This window comes from Coregonus clupeaformis, chromosome 35, assembly GCF_020615455.1.
Source record: "Coregonus clupeaformis isolate EN_2021a chromosome 35, ASM2061545v1, whole genome shotgun sequence".
Lineage (NCBI taxonomy): Eukaryota > Metazoa > Chordata > Actinopteri > Salmoniformes > Salmonidae > Coregonus > Coregonus clupeaformis.
The window spans coordinates 34,534,789-34,553,518 of NC_059226.1; positions in this window are offsets into that span (position 1 = coordinate 34,534,789).

The following is an 18,730-nucleotide window of genomic DNA, read 5'->3' on the forward strand; positions in this document are numbered from 1 at the left end:
TGATAGTCTCAATCGTTTCCTAGTTCCCACAACCCATCAGATAATAGTCTCAGTCATTTCCTAGTTCCCAACCCGTCAGATGATAGTCTCGGTCGTTTCCTAGTTCCCAACCCCGTCATATGATAGTCTCTGTCGTTTCCTAGTTCCCAATCTGTCAGATGATAGTCTCAGTCGTTTCCTAGTTCCCAACCCGTCAGATGATAGTCTCAGTCGTTTCCTAGTTCCCAATCCGTCAGATGATAGTCTCTGTCGTTTCCTAGTTCCCAACCCTTCAGATAATAGTCTCAGTCATTTCCTAGTTCCCACAACCCATCAGATAATAGTCTCAGTCATTTCCTAGTTCCCAACCCGTCAGATAATAGTCTCTGTCGTTTCCTAGTTCCCAACCCGTCAGATAATAGTCTCTGTTGTTTCCTAGTTCCTACAACCCGTCAGATAATAGTCTCAGTCGTTTCCTAGTTCCCAACCCGTCAGATGATAGTCTCAGTCGTTTCCTAGTTCCCAACCCGTCAGATAATAGTCTCTGTCGTTTCCTAGTTCCCAACACGTCAGATGATAGTCTCGGTCGTTTCCTAGTTCCCAACCCGTCATATGATAGTCTCTGTCGTTTCCTAGTTCCCAATCCATCAGATAATAGTCTCTGTCTTTTCCTAGATACCAACCCGTCAGATAATAGTCTCAGTCATTTCCTAGTTACCAACCCATTAGATAATAGTCTCTGTCGTTTCCTAGTACCCACAACCCGTAAGATAATAGTCTCTGTCGTTTCCTAGTTCCCAATCCATCAGATAATAGTCTCTGTCTTTTCCTAGATACCAACCCGTCAGATAATAGTCTCAGTCGTTTCCTAGTTCCAACCCGTCAGATAATAGTCTCTGTCGTTTCCTAGTTCCACAACCCATCAGATAATAGTCTCAGTCATTTCCTAGTTCCCAACCCATCAGATAATAGTCACTGTCGTTTCCTAGTTCCACAACCCGTCAGATAATAGTCTCTGTCGTTTCCTAGTTCCCAACCCGTCAGATAATAGTCTCAGTCGTTTCCTAGTTCACAGACCCATCAGATAATAGTCTCTGTCGTTTCCTAGTTACCAGCCCGTCAGATAATAGTCTCTGTCGTTTCCTAGTTCCCAACCCGTCAGATGATAGTCTCAGTTGTTTCCTAGTTCCCAACCCTTCAGATAATAGTCTCTGTCGTTTCCTAGTTCCCAACCCGTCAGATAATAGTCTCTGTCGTTTCCTAGTTCCCAATCCGTCAGATAATAGTCTCTGTCTTTTCCTAGATACCAACCCGTCAGATAATAGTCTCAGTCGTTTCCTAGTTATCAACCCATCAGATAATAGTCTCTGTCGTTTCCTAGTTCCCACAACCTATTAGATAATAGTCTCTGTCGTTTCCTAATTCCCAACCCGTCAGATAATAGTCACTGTCGTTTCCTAGTTCCCAACCCCTCAGATAATAGTCTCTGTTGTTTCCTTGTTCCCTTCAGAGAATAGTCTCTGTCGTTTCCTAGTTCCCAATCCATCAGATAATAGTCTCAGTCGTTTTCCTAGTTCCCAACCCGTCAGATAATAGTCTCTGTTGTTTCCTAGTTCCCAACCCATCAGATAATAATCTCTGTCGTTTCCTGGTTCCCACAACCCAACAGATAATAGTCTCAGTCATTTCCTAGTTCCCATCCAGTAAGATGATAGTCTCAATCGTTTCCTAGTTCCCACAACCCATCAGATAATAGTCTCAGTCATTTCCTAGTTCCCAACCCGTCAGATGATAGTCTCAGTCATTTCCTAGTTCCCAACCCGTCATATGATAGTCTCTGTCGTTTCCTAGTTCCCACAATCTGTCAGATGATAGTCTCAGTCGTTTCCTAGTTCCCAACCCGTCAGATGATAGTCTCAGTCTTTTCCTAGTTCCCAATCCGTCAGATGATAGTCTCTGTCGTTTCCTAGTTCCCAACCCTTCAGATAATAGTCTCAGTCGTTTCCTAGTTCCCACAACCCATCAGATAATAGTCTCAGTCGTTTCCTAGTTCCCAACCCCGTCAGATAATAGTCTCTGTCGTTTCCTAGTTCCCAACACGTCAGATAATAGTCTCTGTCGTTTCCTAGTTCCCACAACCCGTCAGATAATAGTCTCAGTCGTTTCCTAGTTCCCAACCCGTCAGATGATAGTCTCGGTCGTTTCCTAGTTCCCAACCCATCATATGATAGTCTCAGTCGTTTCCTAGTTCCCAACCCGTCATATGATAGTCTCAGTCGTTTCCTAGTTCCCAACCCGTCAGATGATAGTCTCTGTCGTTTCCTAGTTCCCAACCCGTCAGATAATAGTCTCTTTCGTTTCCTAGTTCCCAACCCGTCAGATAATAGTCTCTGTCGTTTCCTAGTTACCAACCCACAGATAATAGTCTCTGTCGTTTCCTAGTTCCCACAACGCGTCAGATAATAGTCTCTGTCGTTTCCTAGTTCCCAATCCATCAGATAATAGTCTCTGTCTTTTCCTAGATACCAACCCGTCAGATAATAGTCTCAGTCATTTCCTAGTTACCAACCCATTAGATAATAGTCTCTGTCGTGTCCTAGTTCCCACAACCCATTAGATAATAGTCACAGTCATTTCCTAGTTCCCAACCCGTCAGATAATAGTCACTGTCGTTTCCTAGTTCCCAACCCGTCAGATAATAGTCTCTGTCGTTTCCTAGTTCCCAACCCATCAGATAATAGCCTCAGTCGTTTCCTAGTTACAGACCCATCAGATAATAGCCTCAGTCGTTTCCTAGTTACCAACCCGTCAGATAATAGTCTCTGTCGTTTCCTAGTTCCCAACCCATCAGATGATAGTCTCAGTTGTTTCCTAGTTCCCAACCCTTCAGATAATAGTCACTGTCGTTTCCTAGTTCCAAACCCGTCAGATAATAGTCTCTGTTGTTTCCTTGTTCCCAATCCATCAGATAATAGTCTCTGCCTTTTCCTAGATACCAACCCGTCAGATAATAGTCTCAGTCGTTTCCTAGTTACCAACCCATCAGATAATAGTCTCTGTCGTTTCCTAGTTCCCACAACCTATTAGATAATAGTCTCAGTCGTTTCCTAATTCCCAACCCGTCAGATAATAGTCACTGTCGTTTCCTAGTTCCAAACCCGTCAGATAATAGTCTCTGTTGTTTCCTTGTTCCCCTCAGATAATAGTCTCAGTTGTTTCCTAGTTCCCAACCCATCAGATAATAGTCTCAGTCGTTTCCTAGTTCCCAACCCGTCAGATAATAGTCTCTGTCGTTTCCTAGTTCCCAACCCATCAGATAATAATCTCTGTCGTTTCCTGGTTCCCACAACCCAACAGATAATAGTCTCAGTCATTTCCTAGTTCCCATCCAGTAAGATGATAGTCTCAATCGTTTCCTAGTTCCCACAACCCATCAGATAATAGTCTCAGTCATTTCCTAGTTCCCAACCCGTCAGATGATAGTCTCGGTCGTTTCCTAGTTCCCAACCCGTCATATGATAGTCTCTGTCGTTTCCTAGTTCCCAATCTGTCAGATGATAGTCTCAGTCGTTTCCTAGTTCCCAACCCGTCAGATGATAGTCTCAGTCGTTTCCTAGTTCCCAATCCGTCAGATGATAGTCTCTGTCGTTTCCTAGTTCCCAACCCTTCAGATAATAGTCTCAGTCATTTCCTAGTTCCCACAACCCATCAGATAATAGTCTCAGTCATTTCCTAGTTCCCAACCCGTCAGATGATAGTCTCGGTCGTTTCCTAGTTCCCAACCCGTCATATGATAGTCTCGGTTGTTTCCTAGTTCCCACGACCCGTCAGATAATAGTCTCTGTCGTTTCCTAGTTTCCAACCCGTCAGATGATAGTCTCAGTCGTTTCCTAGTTCCCAACCCGTCAGATGATAGTCTCAGTCGTTTCCTAGTTCCCAACCCGTCAGATGATAGTCTCTGTCGTTTCCTAGTTCCCAACCCGTCAGATAATAGTCTCTGTCGTTTCCTAGTTCCCAACCCGTCAGATAATAGTTCTGGTTCTAGAACCAACCCGTCAGAAATTCTAGACCAACCCATTAGATAGCTCTGTCGTGTCCTAGTTCCCACAACCATAGAAAGTATTTCTAGTTCCCAACCCGTCAGATAATAGTCTCTGTCGTTTCTAGCCCACCGTCAGATAATAGTCTCTGTCGTTTCCTAGTTCCCAACCCGTCAGATAATAGTCTCTGTCGTTTCCTAGATACCAACCCGTCAGATAATAGTCTCAGTCATTTCCTAGTTACCAACCCATTAGATAATAGTCTCTGTCGTGTCCTAGTTCCCACAACCCATTAGATAATAGTCACAGTCATTTCCTAGTTCCCAACCCGTCAGATAATAGTCACTGTCGTTTTCTAGTTCCCAACACGTCAGATAATAGTCTCTGTCGTTTCCTAGTTCCCAACCCTTCAGATAATAGTCTCAGTTGTTTCCTAGTTCCCAACCCATCAGATAATAGTCTCGGTCGTTTCCTAGTTCCCACAACCTGTAAGATAATGGTCTCTGTCGTTTCCTAGTTCCCAATCCGTCAGATAATAGTCTCTATCGTTTCCTAGTTCCCACAACCCGTCAGATAATAGTCTCTGTCGTTTCCTAGTTCCCAACCAGTCAGATTATAGTCTCTGTCGTTTCCTAGTTCCCAACCCGTCAGATGATAGTCTCAGTTGTTTCCTAGTTCCCAACCCTTCAGATGATAGTCTCTGTCGTTTCCTAGTTCCCAACCCGTCAGATAATAGTCTCTGTCATTTCCTAGTTCCCAACCCGTCAGATAATAGTCTCTATCGTTTCCTAGTTCCCACAACGCGTCAGAGAATAGTCTCTGTCTTTTCCTAGATACCAACCCGTCAGATAATAGTCTCAGTCGTTTCCTAGTTATCAACCCATCAGATAATAGTCTCTGTCGTTTCCTAGTTCCCACAACCTATTAGATAATAGTCACTGTCGTTTCCTAGTTCCCAACCCCTCAGATAATAGTCTCTGTTGTTTCCTTGTTCCCTTCAGAGAATAGTCTCTGTCGTTTCCTAGTTCCCAATCCATCAGATAATAGTCTCTGTCTTTTCCTAGATACCAACCCGTCAGATAATAGTCTCAGTTGTTTCCTAGTTATCAACCCATCAGATAATAGTCTCTGTCGTTTCCTAGTTCCCACAACCTATTAGATAATAGTCTCTGTCATTTCCTAATTCCCAACCCGTCAGATAATAGTCACTGTCGTTTCCTAGTTCCCAACCCATCAGATAATAATCTCTGTCGTTTCCTAGTTCCCACATCCCAACAGATAATAGTCTCAGTCATTTCCTAGTTCCCATCCAGTAAGATGATAGTCTCAATCGTTTCCTAGTTCCCACAACCCATCAGATAATAGTCTCAGTCATTTCCTAGTTCCCAACCCGTCAGATGATAGTCTCGGTCGTTTCCTAGTTCCCACAACCTATTAGATAATAGTCTCTGTCGTTTCCTAGTTCCCAATCCATCAGATAATAGTCTCTGTCTTTTCCTAGATACCAACCCGTCAGATAATAGTCTCAGTCGTTTCCTAGTTATCAACCCATCAGATAATAGTCTCTTTCGTTTCCTAGTTCCCACAACCTATTAGATAATAGTCTCTGTCGTTTCCTAATTCCCAACCCGTCAGATAATAGTCTCTGTCGTTTCCTATTTCCCAACCCCTCAGATAATAGTCTCTGTCGTTTCCTAGTTCCCAACCCATCAGATAATAGTCTCTGTCGTTTCCTAGTTCCCACAACCCATCAGATAATAGTCTCAGTCATTTCCTAGTTCCCAACCCGTCAGATGATAGTCTCGGTCGTTTCCTAGTTCCCAACCCGTCATATGATAGTCTCAGTCGTTTCCTAGTTCCCAACCCGTCAGATAATAGTCTCTTTCGTTTCCTAGTTCACAATCCATCAGATAATAGTCTCAGTCATTTCCTAGTTCCCAACCCGTCAGATGATAGTCTCGGTCGTTTCCTAGTTCCCACAACCCGTAAGATAATAGTCTCTGTCGTTTCCTAGTTCCCAATCCGTCAGATGATAGTCTCTGTCGTTTCCTAGTTCCCAATCCGTCAGATAATAGTCTCTTTCGTTTCCTAGTTCCCACAACCCATCAGATAATAGTCTCAGTCATTTCCTAGTTCCCAACCCGTCAGATGATAGTCTCGGTCGTTTCCTAGTTCCCACAACCCATCAGATAATAGTCTCTGTCGTTTCCTAGTTCCCACAACCTATTAGATAATAGTCTCTGTCGTTTCTAATTCCCAACCCGTCAGATAATAGTCACTGTCGTTTCCTAGTTCCAAACCCGTCAGATAATAGTCTCTGTTGTTTCCTTGTTCCCTTCAGATAATAGTCTCAGTTGTTTCCTAGTTCCCAACCCATCAGATAATAATCTCTGTCGTTTCCTAGTTCCCACAACCCAACAGATAATAGTCTCAGTCATTTCCTAGTTCCCATCCAGTAAGATGATAGTCTCAATCGTTTCCTAGTTCCCATCCCATCAGATGATAGTCTCTATCGTTTCCTAGTTCCCAACCCCTCAGATAATAGTCTCTGTCGTTTCCTAGTTCCCAACCCATCAGATAATAGTCTCTGTCGTTTCCTAGTTCCCACAACCCATCAGATAATAGTCTCAGTAATTTCCTAGTTCCCAACCCGTCAGATGATAGTCTCGGTCGTTTCCTAGTTCCCAACCCGTCATATGATAGTCTCAGTCGTTTCCTAGTTCCCAACCCGTCAGATGATAGTCTCAGTCGTTTCCTAGTTCCCAATCCGTCAGATGATAGTCTCTGTCGTTTCCTAGTTCCCAATCCGTCAGATAATAGTCTCTTTCGTTTCCTAGTTCCCACAACCCAACAGATAATAGTCTCAGTCAGTCCTAGTTCCCACAACCCGTCAGATGATAGTCTCAGTCGTTTCCTAGTTCCCATCCAGTAAGATGATAGTCTCAATCGTTTCCTAGTTCCCAACCCGTCAGATAATAGTCTCTGTCGTTTCCTAGTTCCCAACCCGTCAGATGATAGTCTCAGTCGTTTCCTAGTTCCCAACCCATCAGATGATAGTCTCAGTCGTTTCCTAGTTCCCAATCCGTCAGATGATAGTCTCTGTCGTTTCCTAGTTCCCAATCCGTCAGATAATACTCTCTATCGTTTCCTAGTTCCCACAACGTGTCAGATAATAGTCTCTTTCGTTTCCTAGTTCCCAATCCATCAGATAATAGTCTCTGTCTTTTCCTAGATACCAACCCGTCAGATAATAGTCTCAGTCGTTTCCTAGTTACCACAACATGTCAGATAATAGTCTCTGTCGTTTCCTAGTTCCCAACCCATCAGATAATAGTCTCTGTCTTTTCCTAGATACCAACCCGTCAGATAATAGTCTCAGTCGTTTCCGACTTACCACAACGTGTCAGATAATAGTCTCTGTCATTTCCTAGATACCAACCCGTCAGATAATAGTCTCAGTCGTTTCCTAGTTACCAACCCATCAGATAATAGTCTCTGTCATTTCCTAGTTCCCACAACCCATCAGATAATAGTCTCAGTCATTTCCTAGTTCCCAACCCGTCAGATGATAGTCTCGGTCGTTTCCTAGTTCCCACAACCCGTCAGATAATAGTCTCTGTCGTTTCCTAGTTCCCAATCCGTCAGATAATAGTCTCTATCTTTTCCTAGATCCACAACCCGTCAGATAATAGTCTCTGTCGTTTCCTAGTTACCAACCCAGTCAGATAATAGTCTCTGTCGTTTCCTAGTTCCCACAACCCATCAGATAATAGTCTCAGTCGTTTCCTAGTTCCCAACCCGTCAGATGATAGTCTCGGTCGTTTCCTAGTTCCCACAACCCGTCAGATAATAGTCTCTGTCGTTTCCTAGTTCCCAACCAGTCAGAATATAGTCTCTGTCGTTTCCTAGTTCCCAACCCATCAGGTAATAGTATCAGTCGTTTCCTAGTTCCCAACCAGTCAGATTATAGTCTCTGTCGTTTCCTAGTTCCCAACCCGTCAGATGATAGTCTCAGTCGTTTCCTAGTTACCAACCCGTCAGATAATAGTCTTTACAAAAGTGAAGTATTAGGAAGAATACAGAGTATGGCAGACTAGACACTAATTACTTTGTTGTCTGGAAAGTTGTGGTTGAGGATGCAGTCGAAATTTCATTATCTTTCAGTCACCCACGCCAACTTCGCACACACGCACACACACACACACACATACATACACCGGCATTCATTCATAGATTCAGTCAGTTCCTATTCTTCATATCTGAGTCCCAAATGGCACCCACTTCCCTATATAGTGCAGTACGTTTGACCAGGGCCCACAGGGAATAGGGTGCCATTTGGGACTGAGACCATGTTTGTTGTTTCTTATCTGTTTAGCATGTGCGGAAGACTATAGAGTGGTGCTACAGCCTAGGGCATGACATTTTATGGCAGATGCACTGACTCTCCACAGCCATCTACCTCTTTGTACCACACACACACACACACACACACACACACACACAGTGCAATCGGAATGTATACAGACCCTTTCACTTTTTCCACATTTTGTTTACGTTACAGCCTTATTCTAAAATGGATCAAATTATGAAATTTATGAAAAATAAAAAACAGAAATACCTTATTTACGTAAGTATTCAGAGCCTTTGATATGAGACTCGAAATTGAGCTCAGGTGCATCCTGTTTCCATTGATCATCCTTGAAATGTTTCTACAAATTGATTGGAGTCCACCTGTGGTAAATTCAATTGATTGAACATGATTTGGAAAGGCACACAGCTGTCTATATAAGGTCCCACAGTTGACAGTGCATGTCAGAGCAAAAACCAAGCCATGATGTCGAAGGAATTGTCCGTAGAGCTCCGAGACAGGATTGTGTCGAGGCACAGATCTAGGGAAGGGTACCAAAAAGTTTCAGCAGTATTGAAGGTCCCCAAGAACACAGTGGCCTCAATCATTCTTAAATGGAAGAAGTTTGGAACCACCAAGACTCTTCCTAGAGCTGGACGCCCGGCCAAATTGAGCAATCGGGTGGGAAAGGCCTTGGTCAGGGAGGTGACCAAAAACCCGATGGTCACTCTGAGAGAGCTCCAGAGTTCCTCTGGGGAGATGGGAGAACCTTCCAGAAGTACAACCATCTCTGCAGCACTCCACCAATCAGGCCTTTATGGTAGAGTGGCCAGATGGAAGCCACTCCTCAGTAAAAGGCACATGACAGCCCACTTGGAGTTTGCCAAAAGGCACCTAAAGGACTTTCAGACCATGAAAAACAAGATTCTGGTCTGATGAAACCAAGATTGAACTCTTTGGCCTGAATGCCAAGCGTCACGTCTGGAGGAAACCTTGCACCATCCCTACGGTGAAGCATGGTGGTGGCAACATCATGCTGTGGGGATGTTTTTCAGTGGCAGGGACTGGGAGACTAGTCAGGATCGAGGGAAAGCTGAACGGAGCAAAGTACAGAGAGATCCTTGATGAAAACCTGCTCCAGAGCGCTCAGGACCTCAGACTGGGGTAAAGGTTCACCTTCCAACAGGACAACAACCCTAAGCACACAGCAAAGACAACGCAGGAGTGGCTTCGAGACAAGTCTCTGAATGTCCTTGAGTAGCCCAGCCAGAGCCCGGACTTTAACCCGATCGAACATCTCTGGAGAGACCTGAAAATAGCTGTGCAGCTATGCTCCCCATCCAACCTGACAGAGCTTGAGAGGATCTGCAGAGAAGAATGGGAGAAACTCTCCAAATACAGGTGTGCCAAGCTTGTAGCGTCATACCCAAGAATACTCGAGGCTGTAATCGCTGCCAAAGGTGCTTCAACAAAGTACTGAGTAAAGGGTCTGAATACTTATGTAAATGTAATATTTCCGTTTTTATTTGTAATAAATATGCAAAAACTTCTAAAAACCTATTTTTAGAATAAGGCTGTAACGTAACAAAATGTATAAAAAAGTGAAGGGGTCTGAATACTTTCCTAATGCACTGTACACGCACACGCACAGAAGCGTCATGCCCCCTCAGATTTGTCTTGTTTAAAAAAATTGTTAGAATTGTAATTATTTTTGTTTGTTTGTTTCTCTGTAATACTACTAGCCACTTTGGCTTTAGCTAGCCCAGATAGGTTCCCAATCTCACAACCTCAAAACTAAGTTATCTTAACTCATAACTGAGTTCCGTGGTTGTCATGGCACCGTGAGGTACCCTAGGCAGAGAGCTCTGTAAACATTCTACATATTGTACAAGTGTTTTTGTATAAAAATTTTTTAATCAACTTTTTTAGTTTTTGATAACTTGTTGGTAGATTAACTGAAGTATCTGGTGGTGACCCACAGAATTGCAGGACTAATTATGGCAAGCCAGTTTGTATTTGGCTTTAATAGCTAGCTAGCTTGCTAATATGATTTGAATGCCCCAGTTCCTAGAGGAAGTGGACTGCGGTGTGAGGTGAGGCTCGCTTCGTCTGGGGCTTTTCTAGACTACTGCTGTGGTGTAGTGGTCTTACTGGTGCTTTTACAGTCGCCGAATCACCCCTCAGGTGGGTGCTACATGTCAGTAGTGGACGATCCAGCTAGCTACCAAGAAGCCATTTCAGGCTATCAATCAAGTTAGAGTAGCTAGCTCGTCTAACTATCTTAGCTGGTATGCCTGCTGACAAGGTTGGTAGACTTTAGAAAAGCAAGCAATAACTAAATGTACTGAACAAGACTTACATTCCTTTCAATATTTTACCTAGATTGTAGCAGAGATGCAGAGAAGCATATTTCGTTTATTTATTTATTATGGCTCTAGATTGCAGGAAAAAGCTGTTTCAGGTGTTTGAAAAATTTGAAACTTCACTAACTTCCGGATGGGGGGCGGCCACCCCCCTCAAATACCCTGTGCCCCCTCAGATTTCTGGGGTGCATGACGCCCCTGCACACACACACACACACACACACACACACACACACACACACACACACACACACACACAGTGAGATATGGAAGTTAGCCAGTGCATCTCCTCTAATTCTAGCAATGCCACAATAATTAAATATCCCCTCTAGATTGTCAGTTTAATTTACCAACCCACTTGACCAATTAACAATTAGACTGTACAAGGATGATACACCAGTTGCAAAGACAAAAAAAATGGAATGTCCATATCTGAAATTGAATAAATCTTTCGATTTTTCATCTCAATACCGAGAGAGTGGAGTCAGTAGAGATTCTACTGTTCTACTTTTTCTCTCTGGATCTAATCAAAACCTTATGCAGTGAAATCCAGTGCTGGGACATGATCATCATGGGAAGGGAAGGGAAGGTGCATTAATAAACAGATCTAGTGAGTCAGACTCAAGTCAGAACCCATGACAGGCAGACCCCAGCCTGGTTCAGATCTCCAGCTCTCAACTGGTCAGCTGGAGTGACTATAGGAGTGGGACTACATTCGTATCAGGGATGGAACTGGAACAAATCAACATTTATGGTGGGATATCAGCATCATGTACTGTGGGAAAAGAAGGCGTATTACTATATAGTTATAATGAGTCAGTCTCGTGACGGACAGGGCCCAGCCTGCTTCATTAGGACAATGACTAGGTTCTGGGACTGGGACTGTTCTCACGTGCAGGGATGGGACTGAGCCAGGACTGGGACTGTTCTCACATGCAGAGATGGGACTGAGCCAGGACTGGGACTGTTCTCACATGCAGAGATGGGACTGAGCCAGGACTGGGACTGTTCTCACATGCAGGAATGGGACTGAGCCGGGACTGGGCCGGGACTGTTCTCACAGGCAGGGATGGGACTGAGCCAGGACTGGGCCAGGAATGTTCTCACATGCAGGGATGGGACTGAGCCAGGACTGGGACTGTTCTCACATGCAGGAATGGGACTGAGCCAGGACTGGGACTGTTCTCACATGCAGGGATGGGACTGAGCCAGGACTGGGCCGGGACTGTTCTCACATGCAGGGATGGGACTGAGCCAGGACTGGGCCAGGACTGTTCTCACATGCAGGGATGGGACCCAGCCAGGACTGGGACTGTTCTCACATGCAGACATGGGACTGGGCCAGGACTGGGCCGGGACTGTCCTCACATGCAGAGATGGGACTGAGCCAGGACTGTGCCGGGACTGTTCTCACATGCAGGGATGGTACCCAGCCAGGACTGGGCCGGGACTGTTCTCACATGCAGGGATGGGACTGAGCCAGGACTGGGACTGTTCTCACATGCAGGGATGGTACCCAGCCAGGACTGAACCGGGACTGTCCTCACATGCAGGGATGGGACTGAGCCAGGACTGGGCCAGGACTGTTCTCACATGCAGGGATAGGACTGAGCTAGGACTGGGCCGGGACTGTTCTCACATGCAGGTGTGGGATAGAGCCAGGACTGAGCCAGGACTGAGCCAGGACTGTTCTCACATGCAGGACCAGTAGAGCCAGGTCTGGACAGGGTGGGAGTTGGTCAGGTCTGGACAGGGTGGGAGTTGGTCAGGTCTGGACAGGGTGGGAGTTGGTCAGGACTGGACAGGGTGGGAGTTGGCCAGGACTGGACAGGGTGGGAGTTGGCCAGGTCTGGACAGGGTGGGAGTTGGCCAGGACTGGACAGGGTGGGAGTTGGCCAGGACAGGACAGTTCTCGCATGCAGGGATTGGGCTGGGTGGGAGTTGGCTAGGACTAAGCCAGGACTGGGACAGCAGCTCACGGAATAAGGCGTTAGGTTATGATGATTGATTCTGGACACGAGCCTCGCCTGGCCCATGGCCTGGCTGCTGACTGGAGAGCATTACAAGCGGCAGCTGGGAATTTCACAAGTTAGGATGAAGAAAACACTTGAATGCCCCCCTCCTCCCTGCAGTACACACACACACATGCACACAGCCACACACACACACAAGCATACACACACTCCCAACACCCTGACCGAAACAAGAGGAAACACTCAACCACTGAAGTCTTGTTGAGGGATAGTGTCACCAAGAGAAGATACTCCGCCCCTCAGGTGTGTCCAGAAGATAAGTATTAAATCATGTTACCGGACGTCTTTGAGTCCTCCCAAAGCTGCTGGAGAAGTGTAAGAATCTGATGAGGGAAGTACAGAATTGCGAAAGCTGAAGGGTGGGAGTAATGATGTATGTCTATGGGTGGAACATTCTCTCTGGACATTGTCTTTACTCAACTATCTTAGATGGAACCTTATCTGCATTATTTCCAGGATGTCTGTAGTTATGGTTACTTCCTCATGCAGCAGTCTGCTCTGCTCCTCGATGGCTACCATGGCCTCACTGTGCTGTGCTGTCTGTCTGTCTGTCGTCTGGTGTGTTTATGGTTCACCACTTAGTGACTATCAGATAACAACCCACTGACCTGGGGGGAGGGGGAGGAGAGGAGAGGAGAGGAGAGGAGAGGGAGAGGAGAGGAGAGGAGAGGAGGAGGGAGAGGAGAGGAGAGGAGAGGAGAGGAGAGGAGAGGAGAGGAGAGGAGAGGGATGAGAGGAGGGAGGGAGGAGAGGAGAGGAGAGGAGAGGAGAGGAGAGGAGAGGAGAGGAGAGGAGAGGGAGAGGAGAGGAGAGGAGAGGGAGGGAGAGGAGAGGAGAGGGAGAGGAGGAGGGAGAGGAGAGGGGAGAGGAGAGGAGAGGAGAGGAGAGAGGAGAGGAGAGGAGAGGGGAGAGGAGAGGAGAGGAGAGGAGAGGAGAGGAGGAGAGGGGAGGAGAGGAGAGGCCCAAATACAAGCACAAGACTACACACTTAATATGGCTATATGAAATTCCATTCACACACAGAGATAGTAATATAGACATTCCACAAGATACACATAGACTCAGGCATGGACACACAGAGACATTTACACACACACATACACACAAATGCTTGCATGCACACTGCCACACACACAAACACACACACACACTGTGTGGACAGAACATGACCCCTGTTATTGAGTGCCCCCCCTAAAGAGAGAGAGAGAGAGGAAAGAAGAGAGAGGGGGAGGAGAGGAGAACCTGACTCAACCCCAACCTTAACCCCAGTCAGAACAGAGCCTAACCGGCTGCCTAGCCTGCCCCTCCCTGGGCAGCAACAACAACCAGATAAATCACAGACCTAACATACGCTGATGAGCCCCAGATCTACTGTGTGTGTGTGATGATGACATTGACAGCTGAACATCAAGTCTTGTAAACCTTTAGCTCATTTCTCCAACCTGTGAAGCATCAAGCTTGTCCTAATGAAGATATTATGAGTGTTGTTGTCCCCTTAAAAGTCATCCCTGACTCCTCCCTCCTTGCTCCCCGCTCCAGGGCCCTAACAGGGTTAGCTAGGTGACTCCTCCCTCCTTGCTCCCCGCTCCAGGGCCCTAACAGGGTTAGCTAGGTGACTCCTCCCTCCTTGCTCCCCCCTCCAGGGCCCTAACAGGGTTAGCTAGGTGACTCCTCCCCTCCTTGCTCCCCTCCAGGGCCCTAACAGGGTTAGCTAGGTGACTCCTCCCTCCTTGCTCCCCACTCCAGGGCCCTAACAGGGTTAGCTAGGTGACTCCTCCCTCCTTGCTCCCCGCTCCAGGGCCCTAACAGGGTTAGCTAGGTGACTCCTCCCTCCTTGCTCCCCGCTCCAGGGCCCTAACAGAGTTAGCTAGGTGTGTTTCCTTCACACACAGCCAGTGTACTCTAACTCCTGTGCCAAGAGCATGAGGTGTGGTGCCAGCGGATGCTTTCTTTCTTTCCTCCCTAAGAGTCAGTCATGTTAGGTGTTGCCAACACGTTGTGGTGCTGAGAGAGAGCCAAGGATGCATACCAAATGGCACCCTATTCCCTACATAGTGCACGACTTTTGACCAAAGCTCTGTCAGATTTGAGACACAGCCCAGGTCCAAGCTACCTGGGGTATAACAGGCTGTGAGCTATCTGTTAGCCATGGCATTCATTATAGTGATAACAACCTGTTAGCTATCTGTTAGCCATGGCATTCATTATAGTGATAACAACCTGTTAGCTATCTGTTAGCCATGGCATTCATTATAGTGATAACAACCTGTTAGCTATCTGTTAGCCATGGCATTCATTATAATGATAACAACCTGTTAGCTATATGTTAGCCATGGCACACATTATAATGATAACACCCTGTTAGCTATCTGTTAGCCATGGCATTCATTATAGTGGTAACAACCTTTTAACACTATAGCCTACCGCCTACACAGAACCACAGAGGGTTAGAAGAGAGGTCAAAACAGAGAGAAAAAATAAAATTACACAATGGTTGGCTTCGTTATCAGGACACAAAGTTGACTCCACTAGCCCTGACTGCTGTAGCTGATCTGTGTCCTGCTGCAGTAGTTTGTTTTGATCATACACGTGTGTGTCTGTGTGTGTGTGTGTGCGTGTGTCCATTCCCCCTTGCCAAGCTTTCTCCAGCCTGCTGCCACTGTGTGAGATGACAGTCATTACAGAGCATTAGTGGTTGTGAGAGTGGCTACTCTGGGCAGCTGTCCAGACCATGCAGATGGATGAATGCACGCAGACACACATCGCAACAGCACAGGGCATGAGCCCCTGATTGACTACAGCAATATTCCCCTGGCTGGTTGACCACAGCAGTCTGTCTGGGCAGTCTCTCTACAGTCACCAGGCTATCACATGTGGATCCCCTTGACCAAGTAGGAAAACATTACACACACATCCAATGAGATCCTGGAGATCCCAGTCCAACTACGGTCAGTCCATAGAGTCACCTCCCATCGCATTGGCAGGAACACGTTGACGTAGTTGCGTAGTTCCAGGCGATAAAAACTAGTATTCTTGAACATTCCGCTAACAGTTGAATGGATCTCTTTTAATCAACGTGTTTATCTATCTCCCTGACCCAGCCACGGATCGGCCAGTCATCTCCTAACACAAACACTCTGGCAGGAAAGCCCAACAGTCAAGAGGGTATATGGATTCCATCTTCCTCTGGATGGACAGCATCAACACCAGGGTGACACACAAAGTCCACAACTGATGCTGATCTTGGGGCAGATAACTAAGGACAGGGTTGTATTATTGTAGCACACACATAACACACACACACACACACACACACACACACACGTTAGCGAAGCAGATGTTGAGTTGTGAAGTGGGTTCTTCTGAACATCCCAGGTCAGGAAGACTGGGATGGTATTACTCCGTGACTCTGTTATGTTTAATGTAACGGGCGGCAAGTAGCTTAGTGGTTAAGAGCGTTGTGCCAGTAACCGAAAGGTCGCTGGTTCTAATCCCCGAGCCAACTAGGTGAAAAATCTGTCGAAGTGCCCTTGAGCAAGGCACTTAACCCTAATTGCTCCTGTAAGTGAGCGTCTGCTAAATGTCAAAAATAATAGCTAATAGATCACATCTCTCTTCATATCCCTTCCTCAACCCACCCTCCTGCAGCTGGCCTGCACCATAGATGAGCCCATGATTGTCCTGTAGTGTATAATACAACAGATATGACCTAGTTCATTGTGCAGAAGGTTGTAAATTGTCATCCCAGGTCAGGAAGACAGGGATGAGGGATGGAACTAGTATTAATAGATCCCATTCCTCTCTATGTCCTTTTCCCTTACAGCTGGGCTCTGGGCTGCACTCAAGACCATCTTATATTGTGAACTACTACAGAATGTCACTAATTCACTCACATCCTGTTGGAAATAAAGAGCACAGGTCAGGCCCCAGAACATGAAACACACACAGGGAGAGAAAACAGCCTAATATGAGTTAACTGTATAAAGCAGAGAGAGAGAGAGAGAGAGACAGAGAGAGAGAGAGAGAGAGAGAGAAAGAGAGAGAGAGGGAGAGAGAGTAAAGAATGGTGAAATCTTTGAACAGAGTAGGACAGATGTAGCAGAACACTCCCCATCCCAGAACAGTACCTCCTCCTCTCCTGATCCTGAGCCAGAGGAGATGTTGAGATGGATTCTATCTGTTATGCATTCCAGATGGAATCCTAGACTATTTCCCACCCTGTGTGGGGTTGTGTGTGTGTGTTTCCCAACCCTAGTGTGTGTGTGTTTCCCAACCCTAGTGAGGTGTGTGTGTTTCCCAATAGGAGTGTGGTGTGTTTAACCAGTGTGTGTTTCAAAACATGTGTTCCACTAAAGTAATACGTTGAGTTTCTCCCACTCATTACAAGACTTGGGTGTGGCTAAAAACAAAACTTCAAGTTAGAAAAATAGTGAGAAATAGAATTTAACACCCTCTACATCCATTCTTGTCCCTCTCCCTCACCCACTTTCTCTCTCTCCCTCTCCGTCCCTCTTTCTCCCTCTCTCTCTCTCCCTCACCCTCTCTCTCTCTCCCTCTCTATCTTTCTCTCACTCTCTCCCTCACCCTCTCTCTCTCTCTCTCTCTCAAGATTCTATTGATTGAAAAAAAAACTAAAGTTGTGAATAATAGAGCGAGGTGGCATGATTTTCCTTGTCTGCGGTGGTGGGGGATGGGATGGAGTACAACCTAATTGAAACCAGGGCTTGTTACCCTTTCAAAACAATTACCTGGCTTTTCATTACACTCACTTTATAACTGGTCTCCAGCCCTATTACAGCCCAGCTCCTGCACGTCATAATGTCAACTCTATCGGGCTCAATAAACACACATGCAGCATTTCATTACAACTCCCTCAATAGTAAACATATGTATTAACACACCCCTACAGCCCTACAGCCCCTACAGCCCTACAGCCCTACAGTCCTACAGTCCTACAGTCCTACACCCCTACAGCCCTACAGCCCCTACAGCCCTACAGCCCCTACAGCCCTACAGCCCTACAGCCCCTACAGCCCTACAGCCCCTACAGCCCCTACAGCCCCTACACCCCCTACAGCCCCTACAGCCCCTACAACCCCTACAGCCCCTACAGCCCTACAACCCCTACAGCCCCTACAGCCCCTACACCCCCTACAGCCCCTACAGCCCCTACAGCCCCTACAGCCCTACAACCCCTACAGCCCCTACAACCCCTACAGCCCCTACAGCCCTACAACCCCTACAGCCCCTACAGCCCCTACACCCCCTACAGCCCTACTCCCCCTACAGCCCTACACTCCCTACAGCCCTACAGCCCTACAACCCCTACAGCCCCTACAGCCCTACAACCCCTACAGCCCCTACAGCCCTACACTCCCTACAGCCCTACAGCCCCTACAGCCCTACAACCCCAACATCCCCTACAGCCCTACAGCCCTACAGCCCCTACAGCCCTACACCCCCTACAGCCCTACAGCCCTACACCCCCTACAGCCCTACAGCCCCTACAGCCCCTACAGCTCTACAGCCCCTACAGCCCTACACCCCCTACAGCCCTACTCCCCCTACAGCCCTACACTCCCTACAGCCCTACAGCCCTACAACCCCTACAGCCCCTACAGCCCTACAACCCCTACAGCCCCTACAGCCCTACACTCCCTACAGCCCTACAGCCCCTACAGCCCTACATCCCCTACAGCCCTACACCCCCTACAGTCCTACACCCCCTACAGCCCTACAACCCCTACAGCCCTACAACCCCTACAGCCCCTACAACCCCTACAGCCCCAACAGCGCCTACAGCCCTACAACCCCAACAGCCCCTACAGCCCTACAACCGCTACAGCCCCTACAGCCCTACAGCCCTACAGCCCCTACAGCCCTACAACCCCAAGAGCCCCTACAACCCTACAACCCCTACAGCCCTACAACCCCTACAGCCCTACAACCCCAACAGCCCCTACAGCC